This window comes from Podarcis raffonei, chromosome 4 (genome assembly GCF_027172205.1).
Source record: "Podarcis raffonei isolate rPodRaf1 chromosome 4, rPodRaf1.pri, whole genome shotgun sequence".
Classification (NCBI taxonomy): Eukaryota; Metazoa; Chordata; class Lepidosauria; order Squamata; family Lacertidae; genus Podarcis; species Podarcis raffonei.
Genome location: NC_070605.1, coordinates 28,338,570 through 28,359,626, shown reverse-complemented (window position 1 = coordinate 28,359,626; position 21,057 = coordinate 28,338,570). Strand labels below are relative to the sequence as shown.

The 21,057-nt window shown below is 44.8% G+C and overlaps 1 protein-coding gene across 3 annotated transcripts in view; it reads left to right on the top strand.

Annotated features, from left to right (window-relative positions):
* The first annotated feature begins 8,145 nt into the window (after positions 1–8,145).
* The window catches only part of SLC7A1 (solute carrier family 7 member 1), a 40,387-nt gene continuing 27,475 nt past the window's right edge, over positions 8,146–21,057 (top strand). Inside the window, exons 1-2 of one of the 3 annotated variants that reach the window (XM_053385969.1) lie at positions 8,146–8,554; positions 10,334–10,385. The gene's annotated coding sequence lies outside the window, so the exon portion shown is untranslated. Of the gene's footprint in view, positions 8,555–8,809; positions 8,921–10,333; positions 10,386–21,057 lie in introns of those variants that run through there. The other 2 variants (XM_053385970.1, XM_053385968.1) reach the window with 2 other exon arrangements.

Sequence of the window (21,057 nt, the reverse complement as noted above, 5' to 3'; positions counted from 1 at the left end):
TTTGGTCATTACATCTGGCAACCACAAATGCTTGTGCTGACATAATGATTGCCCTAGAGCAATGTTAAATCCCACCCCCAAAGTATGGTACGCACAGAAATGTTAATTCAGGGGTCGGCAAACTAAGGCCCACAGGCCGGATCAGGACTGTCTGTGGATCGGTGTGCGGATTATGTTCGTTCAGGTATGCCATTTTTTCTGCACCATTCCATTCCCCACACACACACCACAGCAGTGCCTCCTCCCTCCCTCCTCCTGGCTTCTCCCTGCCCTGCCTAGAGGAGGAAAGATGCTAGGCTGAGCTGGCTGAGCGCCATTTTAAGCAGCCCCTCTCCGGAGCTAGCCCTTTCGCGTCGCTTATCTTCCCCCCACCGCCGCCGCCTTGGTCCTTCTCTGGCCCGCAAGGTCTGAGGGACAGTGGACCGCAGGGCCGTCTTTAGTAGATGTGGCGCTGGGGTGCCAATATCCACACAGTGCCTCAGAATTACCATGGATAGTGTTGGAATGGCCATAGCTGTGCACTGCCAGCCATCCAGGGAGTGGGGGGGCCGCAACTCTCCCCCATGCCGCTAAGGGAGAGTGATCCCCGCAGAGGCTTGGGAGGGAAGCTGCATGCCCGCCAGCCTTTTGGTTGACAGGGCGCAGCTGCCGGGCATGCAGGGAAAAGGGAGGCCGCCGGCAAAGCCCCCACTTGCTGGGGCGCCCCTGAGGGGCCGGTGGCCTGGTGCAACGCACCACTAAGCCTATGGGGAAAACGGCTCTGGTGTTTAGCCTGCGGCTAAAAATTTTTGCCGACCCCTGTGTTAATTAATTGTTTAATTAATTAATTAACCCTATCATATGACTTAGCACTACTCTCTCTTTTGCCAGCTAGGATGTTCCTTTACTGGTGCCACTGCTACCCACAAGAGAACACTTCAGTTCCCTGACAGGTACAACTTTTTCTCTGCACAGTTCCCCGGGAAGGAACCGCAACAGAAGTATAGCATCCAGATCAAGGGAAGTAATAGTACCACTCTATTCTGCCTTAGTCAGACCACACCTGGAATACTGTGCCCAATTCTGGACACCACATTTTAAGAAGGATGTTTACAAGCTGGAACATGTGCAGAGGAGGGCAAACAAGATCATCAAGGGTCTGGAAACTATAATAATAATAATAATAATAATAATAATAATAATAATAATAATAATATTTATATCCCGCCCACCTGGCTGGGTTTCCCTAGCCACTCTGGGCGGCTTCCAACAAAATATAAAAAATACCCTACATTAAAACAGTCATTAAAAACTTCCCTAAACAAGGCTGCCTTCAGATGTCTTCTAAAAGTCAGATAGCTGTTTATTTCCTTGACATCTGGTGGGAGGGTGTTCCACAGGGCGGGTGCCACTACCGAAAAGGCCCTCTGCCTGGTTCCCTGCAACGTCGCTTCTCACAGTGAGGGAACTGCCAGAAGGCCCTTGGCGCTGGGCCTCAGTATCCAGGCTGAACGATGGGGGTGGAGACGTTCCTTCAGGTATACTGGGCCGAGGCATAACTAAGCCTTATGAGGAGTGCTTGAAAGAGCTGGGTATGGTTAGCCTGGAAAAGAGGAGACTGAGAGGAGATATGATAGCCATCTTCAAATATCTGGAAGAGGGAGCATGCTTGTTTTCTCCTGCTCTGGAGGGTAGGACTCAAACCAAAGGCTTCAAGTTACAAGAAAGGAGATTCTGACTCAACATTGGGGAAAAACTTTCTGACAGTAAGAGCTGTTTGGCAGAGGAACAGACTCCCACGAGAGGTGGTGGACTCTCCTTCCTTGGAGGGTTTTAAGCAGAGGTTTGAGGGCCATCTGCCATGGATGCTTTAGCTGAGATTCCTGCATTGCAAGGGGTTGGAAAAGATGAGCCTTGGGTTCCTTCCAACTCTTAAGATTATAAGATTCTATGTTGCGTCACTTCCTGGGGGCATTTAAAAACAATTTGTTTATTTATTATTTGCAAAATCTGGTTGGCTTTAAAAAAAATATTATTAGACTTTTCCCTATTAAATAGACAAATCTACCCACCCACCAACAGTACAACATGGAGCTGATTTTGTCAACACATGAAACCAGTATGGGAAGAAATCAGGTTGATCATCCATCCATTCTTCCTTGCCGTCAGTGGGCTTATCTTGCTGCAGTGATAGTGCTCGAGAAACTCCTAGACATCCTTTTGATGCTCCAAAACAATGTTAGGTCAAGAAGGCTCCATAAAAGTGAGGCAAGATGAAGCTCTTGGAGCTGTTCAGAATGCCAGGGCAGACTGTTTTCTCCACCCCCACCCCCTTTGAAGGGAGGCCCCGAGGCTGACATCAGCAGTGGGCCTTGCCAGGTGTCAGTGCTGACCTTGATGTTTTTCCAAGCCAACAATGGACATACTTACTTCCCCCCTTCCCCCCTCCTTCAGTATTTTGTTCTTATAGCCCTTTCCAATTGGTTGATCGTGACAAACATTCTGCAGTGGCCGGCCTGGCCACACACTCAGACTTGTAGCAAGCCGGGGTCAAGGTCACTACTGACGCACACAAGTGTACAGTGGAGAAGGGGGAACATAAAACGTTAGATTGTACATTGCATACTTGTGGGGCAGCTGAATCAGGTTAGAAAAGGGCCCTGCATGCAACAAGGAGGCTATCTCTTACAGAAGCGAAGTTAAAGAGAGCTCCATAAATACCGGATTGGCTTCTATTTGCTATGGAGGATCTAGAAGTGAGAGCATCTGGGTGAAGGTAGGAGTGTTACACAGAAATAGCTAAGAGAGGTGTTAAAAAATGACAATGAAGACAACAAAAATTGGGGGCAGACCCACACCATACATTTAAAGCACGTGGCCTCCTCTAAAGAATCTTGGGAACTATAGTTTCTTTCTGCCCCCAGAGCTACAATGATCAGCACCTTTTACAAACTACAGTTCCCTGGCTTCATTTGGAGGAAGTGATGTGCTTTAAATGTGTGCTGAATATGGTTGTTGGTCACAAGCAAAGGAGTGTGTTGTGCAAGTTCCACTTTACTTGAGGAAAAAAAGAGCCAGCTATTAAACTGAGAGCTGACAGCTTTCCATCTCCTACCTTTCAGTAATGCTTTACTTCTAAAAGATAATGACTGTAATGATAGTTCTACTTCTGTGGAGAAGGAAGGCTTTTTGATGTGGGAGCGTGGGCGCAACTCCCCCCTCCATCCTTTCCACATATATATTTGATGTATACATGATTCATTTGAAGTTGTATAATGTAATCCCTCAGAAACTGACAAAAGTCAATCATTCCAAACCTTGCAGAATCAGGCATGCTTTTATTATTAGCTTAACAATTATGGAGAGAATTGGTTTAACTTCAGCAGTCTCCGCAATGTCTAACGATAATAGTTCAAGGGGCCATCCATGGAAAACACGAATTTCTCTAAACGGTGCTCCATCAGCAAACAGCAAGGCCTTCCTGATGTTTCAGGATAAAAGAAAAATTAACTAATCCTGAAACCAGGTGGAAACCGCATGCAATTAAATGTAAGTCCAATAGCCAGGGTGCTGTGATCCAACTGTTTGCATTCAGATAAAGTTTCTGATGCGCACCTGAAACTCTCCTTTGAGTTTAACAGTCGTATACAGTATAGAAGAGCCCCAGCTGTGTATCAGAGCACACCTGAGGCTCTGGAGTTTCAAGCCTTTTTGAATCTGAATTAGCTATTTCACAGTGGGCAGATCATCTAGAGCCAGGGCTTTTTCGGCTGTGGCTCCGATCTGGTGGAACACTCTGTCACAAGAGACTAGGGCCCTGCGGGACTTGACATCTTTCCGCAGGGCCTGCAAGACAGAGTTGTTCCACCAGGCCTTTGGCCAGGGCACAGCCTGACTCCCTCCTTCGGCAATCTTTGCGGAGCTCTGGCCCAATGGTTGCCATTGGTTTGATTTGAATTAATTTTATAATGAATGATTTTAGAGTGTTGTGTTGTACTGTTTTATTGTTGTTAGCCGCCCTGAGCCCGGCTTCGGCTGGGGAGGGCGGGATATAAATAACATTTATTATTATTATTATTATTATTATTATTATTATTATTATCTGGGCAGCTTTTCAAAACCACTATTTTTCAAGGGGGGTGGGGAAGAGAATCAAAAGGTCCTTTTCATTTGTAACAGTGTTTAAAATGATAAAAACATGCATAACTCTACTAGCATTTTCCACCAAAACTGTAATGCGTTTCTAAAATGCAGGTAGGCGTTTCAATCAAAAGTTAGTACATTCTAAGTGGAAGCAACATATTTCTGTTACTTGTGTCTTAATCTCTTCTCATTGCAACTGAAAAAGGGCTATGGGAAAAGTGATATAATAAATAAGAAGGCCAAGTGGGAAAGAAATGACTTGTAAAAGAATCTAAATTGCACCGGGTTGTTCCTTTTTTTTTACTCTGAGCTGGTCCGATGAGATTGCAGATTAAGAAAAGGGTGTGCTATGTGGTGTATTAAAAATGAATTAAAGTTCTACATTAATCTAAGCATATTATATTTTTTCTCTTAGCCTGCCTTAGGCGATTAAGAATATATTAACTTTTGGATTAACAACAATAATAAGAGTTTTTAAGGGCACAGGCAAAAATGTATAAAATGCAGTCCATATTTACATTGCTCAAAATGGAAGCAGACTTTGTTATTTACTAACAGGGTTCGGCGACAGTATCTCCAATGGCAGACAATGATAATGGGAGTGGTACTCCCAACAGCACCAGGAAAGCCATGGTTACCATTGCTCTAGGTAACTTGCAACCCTCTAGTTACTGTTGAACTCCAAGTCCCATCTTCCAGTGTGGCCAATGGGCAGAGATAATGGGAGCTGTAGTCCAACAACATATGGAAGGCCACAGCTTCCCTACCCCTGGCTTATGTTAATGTTGAGAAATGTGGTTATAAATTCAATGTGTAGCCACTCTGGGAAGATATGGAAGCTCCCTGGGCTTATGGACAGTGCAAATTTAAACTGATTAAGGCATTCCATCTACTCAGGGAACCCTGAGAATCCTAGTTCTTTGAGAAGGGACCAAGGATCTCAAACAGAAAGTTTTCTGCAACTCACCAACTGCAATTCTCCTCCTCTTCTTTTTTTTTGGGCGGGGGGGAAGGAAAAACCATGACAGTTAAAGTGGTATAAGGTTGATGGACATTTGTGGTGTACTGTTTCTCCCTTGTTTTTTTCATTACGATTTGTGGAAATACATGCCATTATTGCATAGATTGGTAGTTGTATGTTTACATTTTTGAAAAGAACAATAACAGGAACCATTTATTTTTAATCCCACTTTAGCCACAAAGCAGGTTTTACACGAGTAGCAACCTTATAAAAAAACAAATACTCAAAAAAAGAAAGAGAAACTTATTTTACAATGTTTTGTAAAAACAGCAAAAAATAATAATGGTATATTGAAGACTAAGGATGAAAGCCTATGACTTACACATGGAAACCAAGCCCATTGAAATTGGTGGGATCTACTGTTGAGAAACATGCACTGGACTGGACAGCATTGCATGTTTACAGTGGTAAACATGCTTACTTGGAAGTAGAGTTTTTTGAACTTCTTAAGACTTTCAACTAAGGCTGCTCAGAATTAGAAGTGTCATTGTCATTTATGAAATTGATGCCTGCTTTTTAAAAGATTCACGCAACTTGGCCCCCCCAGATTTTTCTGAACTGCAGGTCCAATCACCACCAACAATTGGCCATGATGGCTGGGGATGATATGGGTTGTGATAACACTTGAGGACCCAAGGTTGGGGAAAGCTACGCTAAAGGGCGCAATTACCCTTGCAGCACACAGTAATCTTGAAGAACAGCTGAAGAATAGCTATTCTAATATATCCATTTAAAGCATTTTATCCTCCATAAAAGGCGTTCCCAGAGCAGCTTGCGTAAGATCAATAAAGACAGTCTCTTCCTGCAAGCTGTTTCAGGCAGATTCCATAAAAGCACAATGACTCATGACTTAGGTAGCAGTCCCAACCCCCTAACTAGGAGTAAGCCCCATTGAATTCAACAGGACTTACGGTACTTATAAATAGAAACGGATTGTACTGTTAAATCTGGTAGAGAACAATTTTAGTGACAAGTGACATGTCTTAATTAGACCCTCAGTGTTACATTTGAACTGTTAGGTGGCTCCATCTGTCAATTTTTGATTTCTAATAATGAAAATAATTTATTAAATGTCTTTACCACCCTCCATCAAGGGACACGGGTGGCGCTGTGCGTTAAACCACAGAGCCTAGGACTTGCTGATCAGAAGGTTGGAGGTTTGAATCCGACGGGGTGAGCTCCCATTAGTTTGAAAGCACGTCAAAGTGCAAGTAGATAAATAAGTACTGCTCCGGCGGGAAGGTAAACGGCGTTTCCATGCGCTGCTCTGATTCTCCAGAAGCGACTTGGTCATGCTGGCCACATGACCTGGAAGCTGTACACCAGCTCCCTCGGCCAATAAAGCAAGATGAGCGCCGCAACCCCAGAGTCGGCCGCGACTGGACCTAATGGTCAGGGGTCCCTTTACCTTTATACCACCCTCCATCTGAGGATCACAGGGTAGTTTACAATAGAAAAACACAAAAATACATACCATAACAAACATAAACAATGCTCCTCCCTATCAGTTTAAAAGGCCATATGTTATTTAATTAGCCAAAGACCTGGGAGAAGAGGAAGTTTTTTGCCTAGTGAGCCTCCTTGGGGACAGCATCCCCAGTGCCGGATTTACGTATAAGCTAAACAAGCTATAGCTTCGGGCCACACTCTCTTGGGCCCCTGCCCCCCCAAAAAAAATTAAAGGAAAAAACCTGGATGCACACTTCCAAAATATAAGATAAAAAACAAATAAAACCTACATACAGCAACAGTGTTTTGTGGTGTGTAGGCTCCTATGATGTACGTAATGGTAAGTAAATTACCATATAGCATATATTCAACATAAAAAACAGTGCCAATTTGTTGTTGACAAAGGACAGCTGGACATATACCTTCAGTAGCTTAGGGCCTCATCAAACCTAAATCTGGCCCTGAGCATCCCACAAGCGGGGAGTCACTGCAAAAAAGGATCCAGGCCGGTTCATATGGGGAGAGGTGGTCCTTAGATTGCAGACTCTTCAATTCTCGCTATTTTTCCAGGGACAGTCCCGGATTTATAGAAGCTGCCCCTGTTTCTGATCTGATCCCAGAATGTCCCGCTTTCCCTTAGGACGTCCCTATTTTCACCGAAGAAATGTTGGAGAGTATGAGACTGTAGATCGCTTCATCAGATGCATGTAGTGTTATCCTGAGTTGCTGGTGCGTACATACATGTGCACGTGTTTGTCCGTTTTGATATGTCTATGTGGTTGCGGTTGGGCAAAGAATTGTAAAGGAGCAAGGAGAAAACGAAATAACAAAAAAATCACGTTGTTAGCAGCGGTTATTCACAAAGCAAACAAAAACAGCATTAGACGGCACAGACCCGTCCAAGCTGAACACCCCAAATAAGCAAGCCTAGTGTGGCATGCCATTGCCCATTGCTGTCTTCCTGCCTTGACGAACGCAAAGCAGAGGTAGCGTGGGCCGGGGTCCGCCCCCACGAACGTCCCCTCTCTCCCCCCGCCCTCTCGTGCCCCCTCGCGCTCTTTCTCTACAGCTGCCCCCTCCTCCCCTCCCCTTATCTCTCCGAACCTTTCCAGTGACGCGGGAGATAATGACACACACGCGGTGACGCTTTGAACTTGCCTCCTCCTCCTCCTCCTCCGAGCCCGGGGCGGGGGAGGAAAGGTAAGCTGCGTGCGTGTGGCGGGGGAGTGGAGGGTACAGCCCGACGGAGAAAGGAAGGAAGCCGAGACGCAGCTGGCGCGCTTCACAGCCCTGCCCTCGGAACACACCCTTTGGGCGGGAATGCTGAGTGTGGAGCGGGAGAGGCGCGCGCGCGTGCTCAGCCTTCCTCGGACGCGCCTAGCGGTGCCCCGGGCGCCTTTCCAAACGTGCCAACACTGGGACGGGCAGAAGCGGCGGCGGCGACAGCTCTGGGCCACTGCGCCTGGCTTGACCGCCTCAGCCCGCGGACGCTCCTGTCGTCGTCGTCCCTCAATGCCCTTCTCTTCAGACGGCCCGCTTCCCGCTCGGCGGCGTCCTCCCTGCCTCCTTCCCTTGCTATAATAAAACCGCCGGAGGGGGTGGAGAAAGGGCGAAGGCGGCGACGCCGCCCGTGAGCCGCTCGGAGTCCCTCCCCTCCGCGCCTTATTCCCCGCCCTCGGCGCCTGCGGCTGCCTTCATTCACTACCGAGGAGGAGGAGCCGCCTCGACGCGTAGAGACGAGACCGCTTTGCTATGCAGCCAGTTCCAGCCGCCGCCACCGGCAGCACCTTTTCGGCCCGCTCCTGAGATCGCGGCAGCCGGCAAGGGCGCAACTCGGCTTCACGCGCCATTCCTCGGCCGCCGCCGCGCGCTCCTTTCCCTTCCTTCTCTCTCCCTTTTCCACCAGCTGCTGCTGCTGCTGCTGTCACCGTTTCACCAGGAACTTGACCGGGCGCAGGCGGGGTGAGTAACCGGGGTGACCCCCAGGCAGCGGTTTCTCCCCCAGCGCCTCTGCCCTTTCTTTCTCCTCCAGCCTCTATACATACAGAGTTGGCTAGATCGCCTTGCTGGGATGCCCTCTTGAGCGGGAGAGTTGGAAGGCTCATCCGGAGAGGTGGGGAATCGGGGGTGGGTGGGGGAAGCCCTGGGAACACGCGGGTCCGGTTCGCCCACATCTCTTTCTCTGAGCGAGATCGCGCTGGCTGGCAGGCTTTTCCGCCCGGCCCGGCCGCCTTCTCACTGGGCGAACATGTGCTCCGGACCTCAGCCACATGCTACGCGAGGAATCCATTTTGCGAGCAGCGTGGTGCATGATGCAATATTTATAGTGTAAGTCACGGCGTAGAGGAAGTCGGAAGGGACGCCCTGCCTAGGTAGATCGAATCGGGGATCATGCGGCTGGGGTGGGGGTGTTCAGATCGCCTTTTCGTTTCTCTCTCTCCCTCCCCCCCCCCCCCCAATTCCACCATCCCCTTCCCACATTGCGATTTCCAGAGGGTGGGCAAACTCTCCCCTTCCCCAACTGTGCACCGCAGACATATGATGGGCTGATCTAATTTGGCTTTGGGAATGAAAGGCGTCCTGCCTTAAATGGCGCTTTTTTTGGTTCACACGTGTGTGTGTGTGTGTGTTGTTGCGGGAGGGGCGAGACATTACTACAGTACATTTCCGTCTTTGGTCTTAAGTGTTTATGGAGGGGACTGCCCCAGGACTACAGTATTAGCATCTCTCATACTTTGGCTCGAGATATCCTTCTGATGCAATTCACCTACGGATTACGTTAGAAGTAGTGAGCCAGTTATTTACGGTAAAGAACCTTCTTGGCCTTCCTTGCCAATAATAGCAACGGAGCAGAGAGGCAGGGCTGAATAAATCCAAGGCATAAGATGTGTAGGATATGCTGCTCAGACTCATGTGCTGAATTCTCTGCTTTTAGGTATCTGTTATTCCCTTTTTTGGGGTGTGTAATCAAATATTCCTCCTAGGTGCTAGATTCCTTGCTGCTTTTAAAGAAACCTGAAAACTAGAACACAAGCAGTTGTAATGAAGCCCAGATAAGGCAAGGCAGAGTGCTTGTGTTTGCCCAGCATTTAGAGCCATAAAGTTGGTTTCAGTGACTTTTGCCTACTGCCTCTAAACTGCAGTGGAAATTTTGAATGTGATTTGGAGTGCACGGATCCAGTTTGTTTGCTTAAGTTTCTAAGGGAAATTGCTGCTGTTAGGGGCAGGAAATCACATTAGGATAGTACCAAGGGATTGTTAATCACCCTTGATGTCTGATGGCTTTTTAAGCTAGCTGTTGTTGCCAGTTACTATAGTGGAAATATGCCACATTATTTATTTTTAAGAGTGAATGTACTGTACTTTCAAGAATCACAGTTGCTCCACATAAAAGGAACAAGCCCTCATCAAATCCCTTCTAAACTCTTTGGCAGGTTTGCACTAACAGGGTGTCATTTGAAAGCCAATACTTACGCAACTTTCATTTTTGCAAAGTTACTTATGTTGCTTGGATTCAAATTCTGAAGTCTTGCAAGTAACCCATAGCGCTCTACTGCCAGACCAAAAGCTGCCTAGATAATCTGATACCCGAGCTGCAACACCGCTAAACAAGTAGAAGCCAGAGGAGAACTTTGCCTCACAGTTACTTCTAAGCGGCTGGATGACACTCTTGGCTTGTGGGAATTGGGTCATAAGGGTATAAGCAGCCACGTCATCAGAATACTGTATTGCCCTTTCTAGGTCAGGATTGCATATCAGAAACCCAGTGTGATTCTTCAGGTCTTCAGCAAGGGTATGCTATATTCTGCAATTTCCTTTAAACTGAAAATTCTGGGGAATGACGGTACCGTGTCCGCTATGAAAAGCACATGCTCCTTTTTTATTTGTATCTTGAATTCATTGTGTATCTTTTAAGTTGTGCAGTTTTTAAAACAGACTTGTTTTCATTTACAGGTATTCTAGGTTTTTCTTTTTTAAAAAAATTATTGACACATTAACTTGCGTTGAGTTAGCTTTGCAATAAAAGCTCTCTGAAGCAACGTTTAAAGTTGTTCCTCTTCTTGGTTTGCTGCTAAACTTTCCATGCTTTGTTGAAGCCAGAGTCACTGGATACAAATAACAAAGCAGTGCTAGTGTTTGGAATGTTTTAGTAACAGGTATCCAAAGTTTCACATACATGCTTGGCCTGGTCAACATTCCTTCTCCTTTGGCCACAGTGAACTGGTTGGGTTGTAACATTGCCATAGCCTTGTTTTGTGAGAACAAACCTTATGTTTATGTTCTTCCTCCTTCCTCCAGTGTGGTCACGAGGAAGAGATCAGAAGCTTTTGATTCTGTTTAGATGCAATTTAGCATTGTGTCTGAACCTGACAAACTTCACAATGATTGGACACAATTACAGATTACAATTTCTAGTTAATCAGGAACGGAAATCTTAAATCTCCTTTCTTCATCTGTGTGTGATGGGGAGTAGGGGGGTTCATACAAGCCCAAGGCATGTAACAACAAACCATAGTTTGTTAAATCTGTACCATGCCCACAATATTAGCTGGTACCAAAATTTCGCAACTCCTGGAATGACCTCACCTGATGCTGAGATAATAAATAAAAGCAGTGTTAAGTGTGTGAACTGCTTCAAATTAATGAAAGCTTCCCTCCTTTTTATTACTTCTGCAATTATGATCCTTTTTATAATGATTATAAAATAATTATGGTGTAATTATATGAGAACAGCTTTGTTTCCACTTGCCTTTTGAGACATTTTGCCTGCAGATGCTTTCTTAGGAACCAATTCAAACAATGTTTTCTCACTCATTAGAATAATCTGTTCAGATGAGCAACATAGCACATGAGCTACTAGGTTGTGGAGCTCACAGGAGTATCTGAAATCTCCAGTATTCATTTCAGAATGTAAGGCGATTCATGTGTTACCATGATCACACACAAATGGGGCTGTTCACCATACTGTCAGCTGTGTGCTTGCCTGAGGAGCAACTGGCCTCAGGTGTGTTTTGTTTCTTTGATGTTGGCATGGGTCTTCTATAACTGCTCCAAGGAAGAAGGTGTGGGGGAACTAAAACAAGAAGATACGATAAAATAGGAAATCTTGATGAGGCATTCTGGCAGGAAATGCGCATCAACCTGTACAGTGTTGGGACAAGCAATAACCCTTTCAGTCTAGTTATGTCTTTGCTGAGAATTAACAGTGACCAGGTATATTGAGAATGTAGTTTTGGCTCTCCTCCTAATTAGCTGATTAGCCTTCTGTGAAAGTGACTCTTTCCCTACTCTGCTTACTTGTCTCATTAATGCTTCCTGCGTCAGTGCAGCCTGTTGGAACTCTGGGTCCTGTCCTGCCTTTACAGTGACCTCCCAATTCAGCCTTTAATTTTCTTTTCTTTCATGCTTTTGTTTGGGTTTGTTTTCCTTCCCATTATAGTGTTTCAGCTGTTGGAAACAAACTTGGTGATAGGTAAAGGATTAAAACAGAGAGTCTGCATCTCACTGCCACTTACTATTATGCCAGCATGCATAAGGATGTAGGAAGCTGATGCACACTGAGGCAGATGGTGGGTCTAGCTAGCCTGGGATTGTCTACACTAGCCTTCCCCAAACTGGTGCCCTCCAGATGTTTCAGACTACAACTCCCATCAGCCTTAGCCAGCAGGCTAGTCTATACTGATGGGCAGCTGGGTTCCAGGCAGGTGTCTTTCCTAGCCCTATGTAGACGAACCTAGGACATTCTGCATGCAACTCATGTGCTCTAGAGTTGAACTATGGGCCTCCCTATAAATATCTACATGTTGATGCAGAGCCAGCCCAGGGTGCTTTGCCGCTTGAGGCAACCCCCGCTCCTGGTGCCCAGCAGTGCCTCCGCCACCACGGATGTGCCCCACTGCACTTGTGCAGTGTTAGAAACTCAGATATATGAGCTAGGTGCTGATTGGCTCCTTAAACCCAGGGTTACAGTTGCCAGTATGGAATGCCTCGTTTTTGGGCCAGAGGGCTCAAAAGTCATATTTTTTAATACGACTTTTGAGTTCCTGAATTTTTTTCTGATTGCGCAGAAAAAATATTATGGATAGCATTCTAAAGGATGTGTTGTTAGTGTGTGAAAACAGCCAAGATCCAAAGATCCCTAGGCATGCTCTCCAGATGGGGGAGATGGCAGGCACCATCTTGACGCCCGGGCATTTTCACTTGGTCACAAGTGGCCAACAGCCAGGTGCAAAATGCACCTGATGAATTTTGAACACTGTTCCTGTGGGCATGGCCTGTTGCTCCCGTTCCCCCCTCCTTCTCCTTGGGTGCACCCCACTGCTACTATGGCGTGTGAGGGGTGGCAGCAAAGTTGAGTGGCACTTTCCTTGGGTCCAGATCTGCCGCCAGTCAACCATGTTGCCTCACTTTATGGCCCTGTGTTAATACCTGGTTTCAAACTGGAGACCTTTTGTGTGTTAGAAAACACACCAAGGTCAACAGATGCAAATACATTTTTCTGTAGAACCTTGTTTTCTCTGTAACCAGTGAACAGGGAACCTCATTAGTGGGGAGCTAAAGCTAGTGGGGCTGGGAGATTCTTGCAGGAAAACAGCCACATTTGGAATGACTTAAGGTGGGTTCCATACAGCGCTGCGATGCGTAGGTAAGAGTTTGTATTTTATGCAGAGATTTAGTTTGCTTTGTGCTGGGGGTGACTTACTTGAAACAGCTTGCTTCAGTCTAGGCACTTGTTTTCACTGGGAAGCAAACTTTGTTCGGTGGGATCACTGCATTTCTACAAATACAGATAAGCACAGTCTTCTCCTTTCTCAAACAGTTGAACTTGCAACTGGTGACCTTTTAGGTAAAGATCCTCTCATTTTCTGCTGGGAGAAGAGCAGCATTCTTGAGAATCCTCAGTCCTTGATACCTGAGTTGTGAAAGTCCTTGCTTGGGCAATACGTGCTCCCTCCCCCTTGAGTAAGTGCTGTAAAACTTGCTTTAAGAATAGGGAAAAGGCAGATCTCATATAATTTCTATCATGGATCTAGGGAAGGGGTGGAGAACCTTTTCTGGCTGGTGGGCCAGGATACTTTTCTCCACCCCCTGGTGGAGCCACCCACTTGTCAATCAACTGACATCACACTTTGAAGTCCTGATTGTCTGCAGCCTCCACTCTCCTATTTTGAGCTTCTAGGCTTGTGCCTTGACATCTGCAGGGAATGCCCTGCCCACACCCCCAATCTTTTTCTTTGGACTTTGGGGAGTTGGATATTATCTGTAGACCAACAGTCAGTAACCTGACTTGGGGGGGGGGGAATGTACTAATTGCATTATTTGTCATAGCAGCAACCAAAGAAATCAATACGACATAAATAATATTAATTGCCTATTGGAGAAATAATAAGATAATACTGTATCCAAAGATAATCCGCTAAAACAATTCAACAGCCCAGATAAAACACATTTTTTTATTGGTAGGAGCAGCTGCAGGCTAACAGTACAGTACAACCTAACAGCTCAGTTGCCCAGAAATACCTTTATCATTTTGCTTAAAGAAGGGTTTTTGCAGCTTCTGTAGTCTTGCTCTGTATTTAGCATTGGGCTCCTGAGACTTCAGGGGCATTTCTTGTTTTCTGTTCCGATAGCATAATCGCTGCTGCTTACCAGGATATAGGTTGGGGCTGTGTGAGAGTGCCTGTTTGGCTCCACTGGTGCACTTGCAGAGCTCTGAACTCGCCACACCCCACCCATTCAGCTGTATTACCCCAACCTCCTCACTGCCTGGTCCTTTTAAGCAGTAGTGATACTGCAGTTGGGAGGGTGGCAGTGCAGCATTTTGCCAGTTGCTCCAGATGATAACAGGGCAGTAGCCTTTCTTATGCTAGCAGGTGGAGAGCACTTTCCTAGCACTGCCAAAGTGACTCTGCATGTCGCAATATCTTCTGCAGTTAAAGGAGTGACACTTTTTAAGCACTGGAAGTGAAAGGGAGACAAGCAGTTGTAGCCTATATACTATGTCTCTGAGCAGAACACAGCTCTGAGTTACAGATTGTGCACATGTCCTGCATCTCGGCAGGAAGAGTGTTTTCTCCCTGGATCAGTACAGAAGTTACATTTCTAGATCTCTAAACTGTTTCAAAGGGCTTGTGGCTCTCCAAATTTCTTCCAGTGGCTTTCAAAGTCTTTCAGAGCAGATGTTTGACTAGCTGCTGCTGCCAACTTCCAGCAGTTCCACTGAAGCCACACTTGTTGATTTTCAGTAGAGAGTAAGCTTGCTCAAGATGGTTTTCCTATATCGGCAAAAGCACAATAAAGGAAACAATGGACAGGAAGATTTCTCAGAGAGAAATGCATCACTTAAAGCAGTAGTGCAGCTTTTACATATGTGGAAGGGTTGCGGTTCAGTAATTGAACATCTGCATTGCATGCAAAATCCCCTAGGCTTAATCCTGGACATCTGAAAACCCTGAAGAGCTGCTGTCTGTTAGTGCAGGCAATATTAAGCTACTGCTCTGACTCTGTATAAGGCAGCCTCCTATGTTTGTATGACTTCATAGACAATTTCAGTCTGCCATGTGTCACAATCCGGTTCTTAGTACTCCTATTGTTTGCTATCAAAAGTTATTGATACACAGGAAAATAATGCTATCGTCTCCATTGCAGGAGAAGCTTTAACAAAAACTGGTTGTTCCTTAGGTAGTACTGTCAAGCAAACACACTGTCCTGGGTAAAGTAATTTTGTTTGGATAATGCACAAGGTCCAAGGAATATGAAGTTTCAAAGCAAATACAAAACAGTGCGATGCATGACTTAAGAAACCGTCTTTGATTATAGACGTGTTCATGCAAGTGACTTGTAACGCAGGCAGGCATGAACGCATGTGGTTGTAGGATAAAAAACTTAAATTCATAGCAAGAGCAAGCCAATTTATAATCTTCCAGGACGGAATAAATCAAAAAACAAACATTGGAGTTCATTGTTTTGAATTTGAAGATGTTAAAACGGAAGTAGGACATTTAGTAGAACTAATTTAAGGCTGCAGCCCTAAGAATGTAAAAAGATGTAATTGCATCTATTAGATGCAAAGGCATCTAATAGAGCATTCTAAGTGGCTGATCAGATACCTTATGGGAAGTCTGCATGCAGGACATGAACACAGTAGCATTCTCATCTTTCCCAGCATCTGGTGTTCATCCTGTGCTCCATGAATGTGTCTACCCCTCCTTAAATTAAAACTGTCATAAGTTGGTGCTGTCACTACATTTTGTGGTAGCAAATTCCACTGTTTCACTATGCATTACTATTACAGCACTATTTTACATGTTCTGAATCTTCTGACATTCAGCTTTATTGCATGAGATAGAAAGAAAAACCTTCTTTTTCTGCTTTTTGCACACTGTGCATAATTTGTGTGTCACAGCCCCACCCATCTTGATTTTAAAATAGGGAAAGGAAGTGGATATGGTCAGCAGGTTAGATCCCAAACTGCCCCATCCCCACAGAACACTTTGAGCTGTCTTACCTGTCAGTCAATTTATTGTAATTGGTGTACAAATAATATTCGCTAAAAACAAAATGATATGCAAAGAACCTTCCAAAGGTTAAGTTGATCACTGTGGAATTACCCTGTGGCACTAATTCTTAAACAGCTTAGCTGTTCGCCTGTTGACTTCTGAACCCAGTTCTAGGTTGGCATCTAAAGCCCTGAAGAACCTGAGACCCAAATGAGAGAGCACCTTTTCTTGTATCAACCTGCCTCTACATTACAACCAGTCAGTGAGGCTTTTTTTATAGTCCCTGTCCTGAATAAGTTGTCTGCTGTGAGATCCTTTGGCAGAGGCTTTTCAGTGGTGGCACCACAGCTGTGGAACCTTCTCCTCACTGAGCTGATTAATGTGCATTTTTTAAAATATTGTGTATAAGGTATGTGGTCCCCTGGATATGCTGATAGCCCAACAGATGCCCAATTGTGCAAAAATTAGGAACATTTCCTCATTACTAGGAAACATAACAAAATTAGCTAAGAGGGGGTGCTGCTGGTCTGAGTATAAATGCCTCCTGTTGGCTTGGTAGTATTGGTTGTGTGGCCTATCCATTCCAGTACCTTTTAAAGAGTTCTTGCAAGTTCCTTTAAAAACATCCCTGTGGAATTTAGCCTTTTTTCCAGACGATTATTAGCCAGCCTAAGTTCTTCCAATAAAACCCCTAGCCTATTAAGCGCAGCACATTCTTTATAATCGTATTGTCCAGTAGAGCCCTGCCCGTTAAGTCAGCTTGCAGGAGATGCTTGTGGGACTTGCATTCTTGGTTTCCATGGTGATATTACAGCATGACCTGATACTTTTATGCTGCCGTCTCTCTCCCCCCCCTCAAAACTCGGGCCTAGTTCTCTCTGAGGTAGTAAACCTTCATCTGGGCAGTAACATTTCAATGGCAGGGAGCCTTCATGAATGAATGTTAACCTACACAATACTCTTCCTTTCCCCTATTTCTCTAGACATGCTACGTTTCTATGTTCCCATAAAACACTCAACAATTCTGGAAGAACGGTCAAATGTTTGGACCCCACCAGCGTGTCTGAAGTGATGCAGACCAGGTTTAACACCTCAGTGGGAAGTAGGCCTCATTCTCTGCACCTTGGGGGTTTTGCCACAGTAAATGTTGGTTGCGTCGCCTTTTCTAAGTTTGCATTAAACTTCCCATCCCTTAAGTGATGAGGTTCTGCAGTTTCCATGGCAAGTGTGCTGTTTTCTTCTGGCAAGCATAATAAACCCCAGTTTCCCTCCCAATCTGGTGGTGGTGGTGGCAGGAATCTTTGCCACAGTTATGTGGCACAGAGAGGGCCTAGGAACCCTAGAGGAACTCTGCAGGTAAGCTGTGCCCCTATTTAGTGGGGAGGAAATCTGAAGTGCTTGGGGGTACAGAGACGAAACTGCTGGGTTTGTAGACTGTAAACTGTAAATCCTCCCTCCTCCTTCCAGAAGAAGTGTTAGGAAACTGCCAAGCTCTATGTACATTGATCATGCTCTAGAAATATAATTTTATGTATTTAAAGAAGAGCGGGGGGAGCCGGAGAGAGAGAAACCTTGCATTTCCAAGGTTTTAAGAAGGAAAGTGATAATTGCTAGGGTGTGGATACTTGTGTTTTATGTCCCTCTCTTGCACACTCACAAATATATACACTCATTATGTCTAGAAAGCAGGATGCATAGGACCTTTGTTGCTAGAAGATCTGAACATTCCATTTTGACTGAGAATTCTTTCCACTTTTACCGAGCCTTCTGAATCAGCCCCGCAGACTGTGCCTGCCTTTTCTTTCTTTCTCTTTTAGAAAATTGCAGCCCACAAGGAAAATGAAACCACCTCCTATGCATTAAAGACATCAGCCTTATTCAGATGCACAATCTTTGGCTTATTTAGCTAAGAACGATATGCACTATGTATCAAACGTGGCAGGGATTTTATTGAAAGTACACTTCTTTGCGATGGTGTAGATTAAAGACCCCTTCCTAGAAAAGGGTAATCTGGGACTTATACAGCCAGCTTGGAGTCTCCACCTTTTAGATTTTCTTTATAACCCACAGAAGTGGTACAAATTAAGAGTCTCAGATTAAATTCTGAAACCATCTGTTCCAGAACGATCCCCCAGATTTCACCATAGTTTTAGAATGTGTAGCCTGAAGACACTAATCACTAAATATCGGAGATATGAATCGGTATTCTCAGTACTTGTTTTTTCTGAGGGCCTCTTTATATAATGCATTTTTACACATGAAATGTGAATGCGACAAACAGGTGTTTGAAAAAAATGTGTCCTCTGGGAATGTATCTTAGAGCTGGTATTGGCCGCAGGTCCCTGCTGAGTCTGCTAAACTTGTTTTTCTTCATACAGAATAATTGGTAACTATCTGAAAGATGATAGTTAATTTGGTTAGAGTGTGGTGCTGATAACACTCAATCCCTGTGTGGGACAGCTGCATATTCCTGCATTGCAGGGGGTTGGACTAGATGATCCTCAGGGTCCCTTCCAACTCTATGGTTCTGTGAATATACGTTCCTAATTTTCTACTAGAACGATTAGCTACCAGTGCACATTCAATTATGTATGAGTGAGGCAGCAGTTATGAGTCACTTTTTCAACAGATGATAATATTCCTTTCTGACTCCCGCATTTTTAAAGCTTCAGTTCTTTTTTGTATAGGATTTGTAAATGTGATTTTAATTAAGGAATATACTGCATATGATCATCTCCTTTCTGCAGGGCCTTTTGAAGCCAGGATCTTGAGCATCTTCAGCAGATTAAAGCCACAAATCAGGTGTGGGGTACTTTTGGCCTGCCAGGTCTTATGGGACTCCAACTCCCATCAGCCCCACACAGTATTACCAATAGTCAGGGAAGATGGGATTTGTAGTCTAGCAACACCAGTAGCTCCACAGCCACATCAACTCTTATGTATATATTGTGAATGTAGCTGTTAGGTCCTGACTGTTGTGATCCTTTGTAGAATAGCATGGTGAATGTGCTTTTGCTCTTGTGAAAATTATGAAAGTTTGATTATAAGCAGTATTTCTCATTTGGTTATTGAAGAATTCCCTCCTCCCATTCAATAATTTTAGCTGTTATGCAAGCGACGTAAGTTGCATTGCCTTTTCATTAATAGGTGTACCCACTCTGGGCTCCATACCCACCCACTTTTTAAAAAAATAAAATGACTGACATTAGTGTCTGAAGGCGAATAAGTGTGTGGGTGATGCTGCCATGGCAATGCTTTCTATTGACAAGCTGTTCAGTTCTGATATTGTCACTTACTGAAATACCGTTAAAATGTAAGGTGCGTGGGTACATGTGCGCAGCACACACACACACACAGCCTGTCACTCAAGCCTATTTGCCAGCACTGCAGGAAAGAGGCATTCGGTGATGATGCAATTTGAGCGGTTTGTTGCAGTCGCTGCAGAACTGCTGGGGAGGTCCTGTTTAAAGAAAAATGTGGTCAGAATAGTTATAAATGGTTGGCTTAAACCTGAAGGGAGGGAAGGATGAATGCTGAGCATTCTAACTGGAGAGAGGGAGAGGCAAAAGATGCCCATAGGTATTGAAGAAAACAGTAGTATCTATTGTACGTACAGTGTCATTCAGCATAGTGCAAGTACCTCAGGAAATGTGAAATACATATAAACAGAATGTTCCCACAGGAAATTTACATGCTAGTGAATTTAAGCCTGTAGGACATTGCAGAGATAACGTTCCTTGATTCTGTTGGTTTCATGTAAATGTAAAAAAGGTTAAAGGTAAAGGACCCCTGGGAGGTTAAGTCCAGTCAAAGGTGACCATGGGGTTGTGGCGTTCACCTCACTTTCAGGCCGAGGGAACTGGTGTTTGTCCACAGACAGCTTTCCAGGTCATGTGACCAGCATGACTAAACCGCTTCTGGTGCAACAGAACACCGTGATGAAGCCAGAGCACACAGAAACGCCTTTTACCTTCCCATCGCAGCAGTACCTTTTTATCTATTTGCACTGGCATGCTTTTGAACTGCTAGGTTGGCAGGAGCTGGGACAGAGCAATGGGAGCGCACCTCGTTGTGCAGATTTGAGCTGCTGACCTTCTGGTCGGCAAGCCCAAGAGGCTCAGTGGTTTAGACCACAGCGCCACCCGCACCCCCTGATGTATATGTATATATATGGCTGGCTGAAGCTATTCAACTCATACAGCTACATTCTGGTGATGAATATCACTAGATATTCATCTGGCTAGGCAGAACAGGCTGAGCTTGTAGCCGTGGGGGCATGTTAATGAGCCAATCAAATGTGCTTTCTGGATTCAATAAATGGATATGCTATATCTAATCTATATCTATCTATCTATCTGGTCCACATGGTTGGAATATCTGACCCCTGCATATGCAGGAACAGCTTGTTTTAAATAAGCAGCATTTCAAAGTAACCCACTTCTTGGAAAAACAATTGCTTCCCCATTCTTAATTGTAAGAGGGAAGCATGCAGGGGGGAATTTGCTAACTCGGAAAAAAGTTAGTCACCTCTTCACTGAGGAATCTACATTAAACAAAAAAATCATTTATCTTTGTCAGATTCCTTCCCCCTGCAAAAAATATCTGCTGTTGCTAGAAAAGAAGATGAAAAGTTAGGATTTGTGCTGGTTTTGAATGAAGGAATAATCAACAAGCCTCAAAGTCCTACGATGTCACTGGGACTCAGAACTGGCAGTCTAGCCTCACCCTTCCTGATCTCACTATTTGATGTCTGTATTTTTAAAGGCACTAACATAACCCAAATTCTGTAAGAAGAAAAGCTTAATTAAATCCACATATTTCCATATTAGCATTCTTCTACTAGACATGGGGAAGGCCAAAAGGCTATGCAAAGCACAGAAAAACCACTCTAGTCCTCTCTAGATCTTGCTCCTACTCTTCTTCTGCTTCTGAAAATTACTAGGCATTCAAACTTTTAGGTTGGAA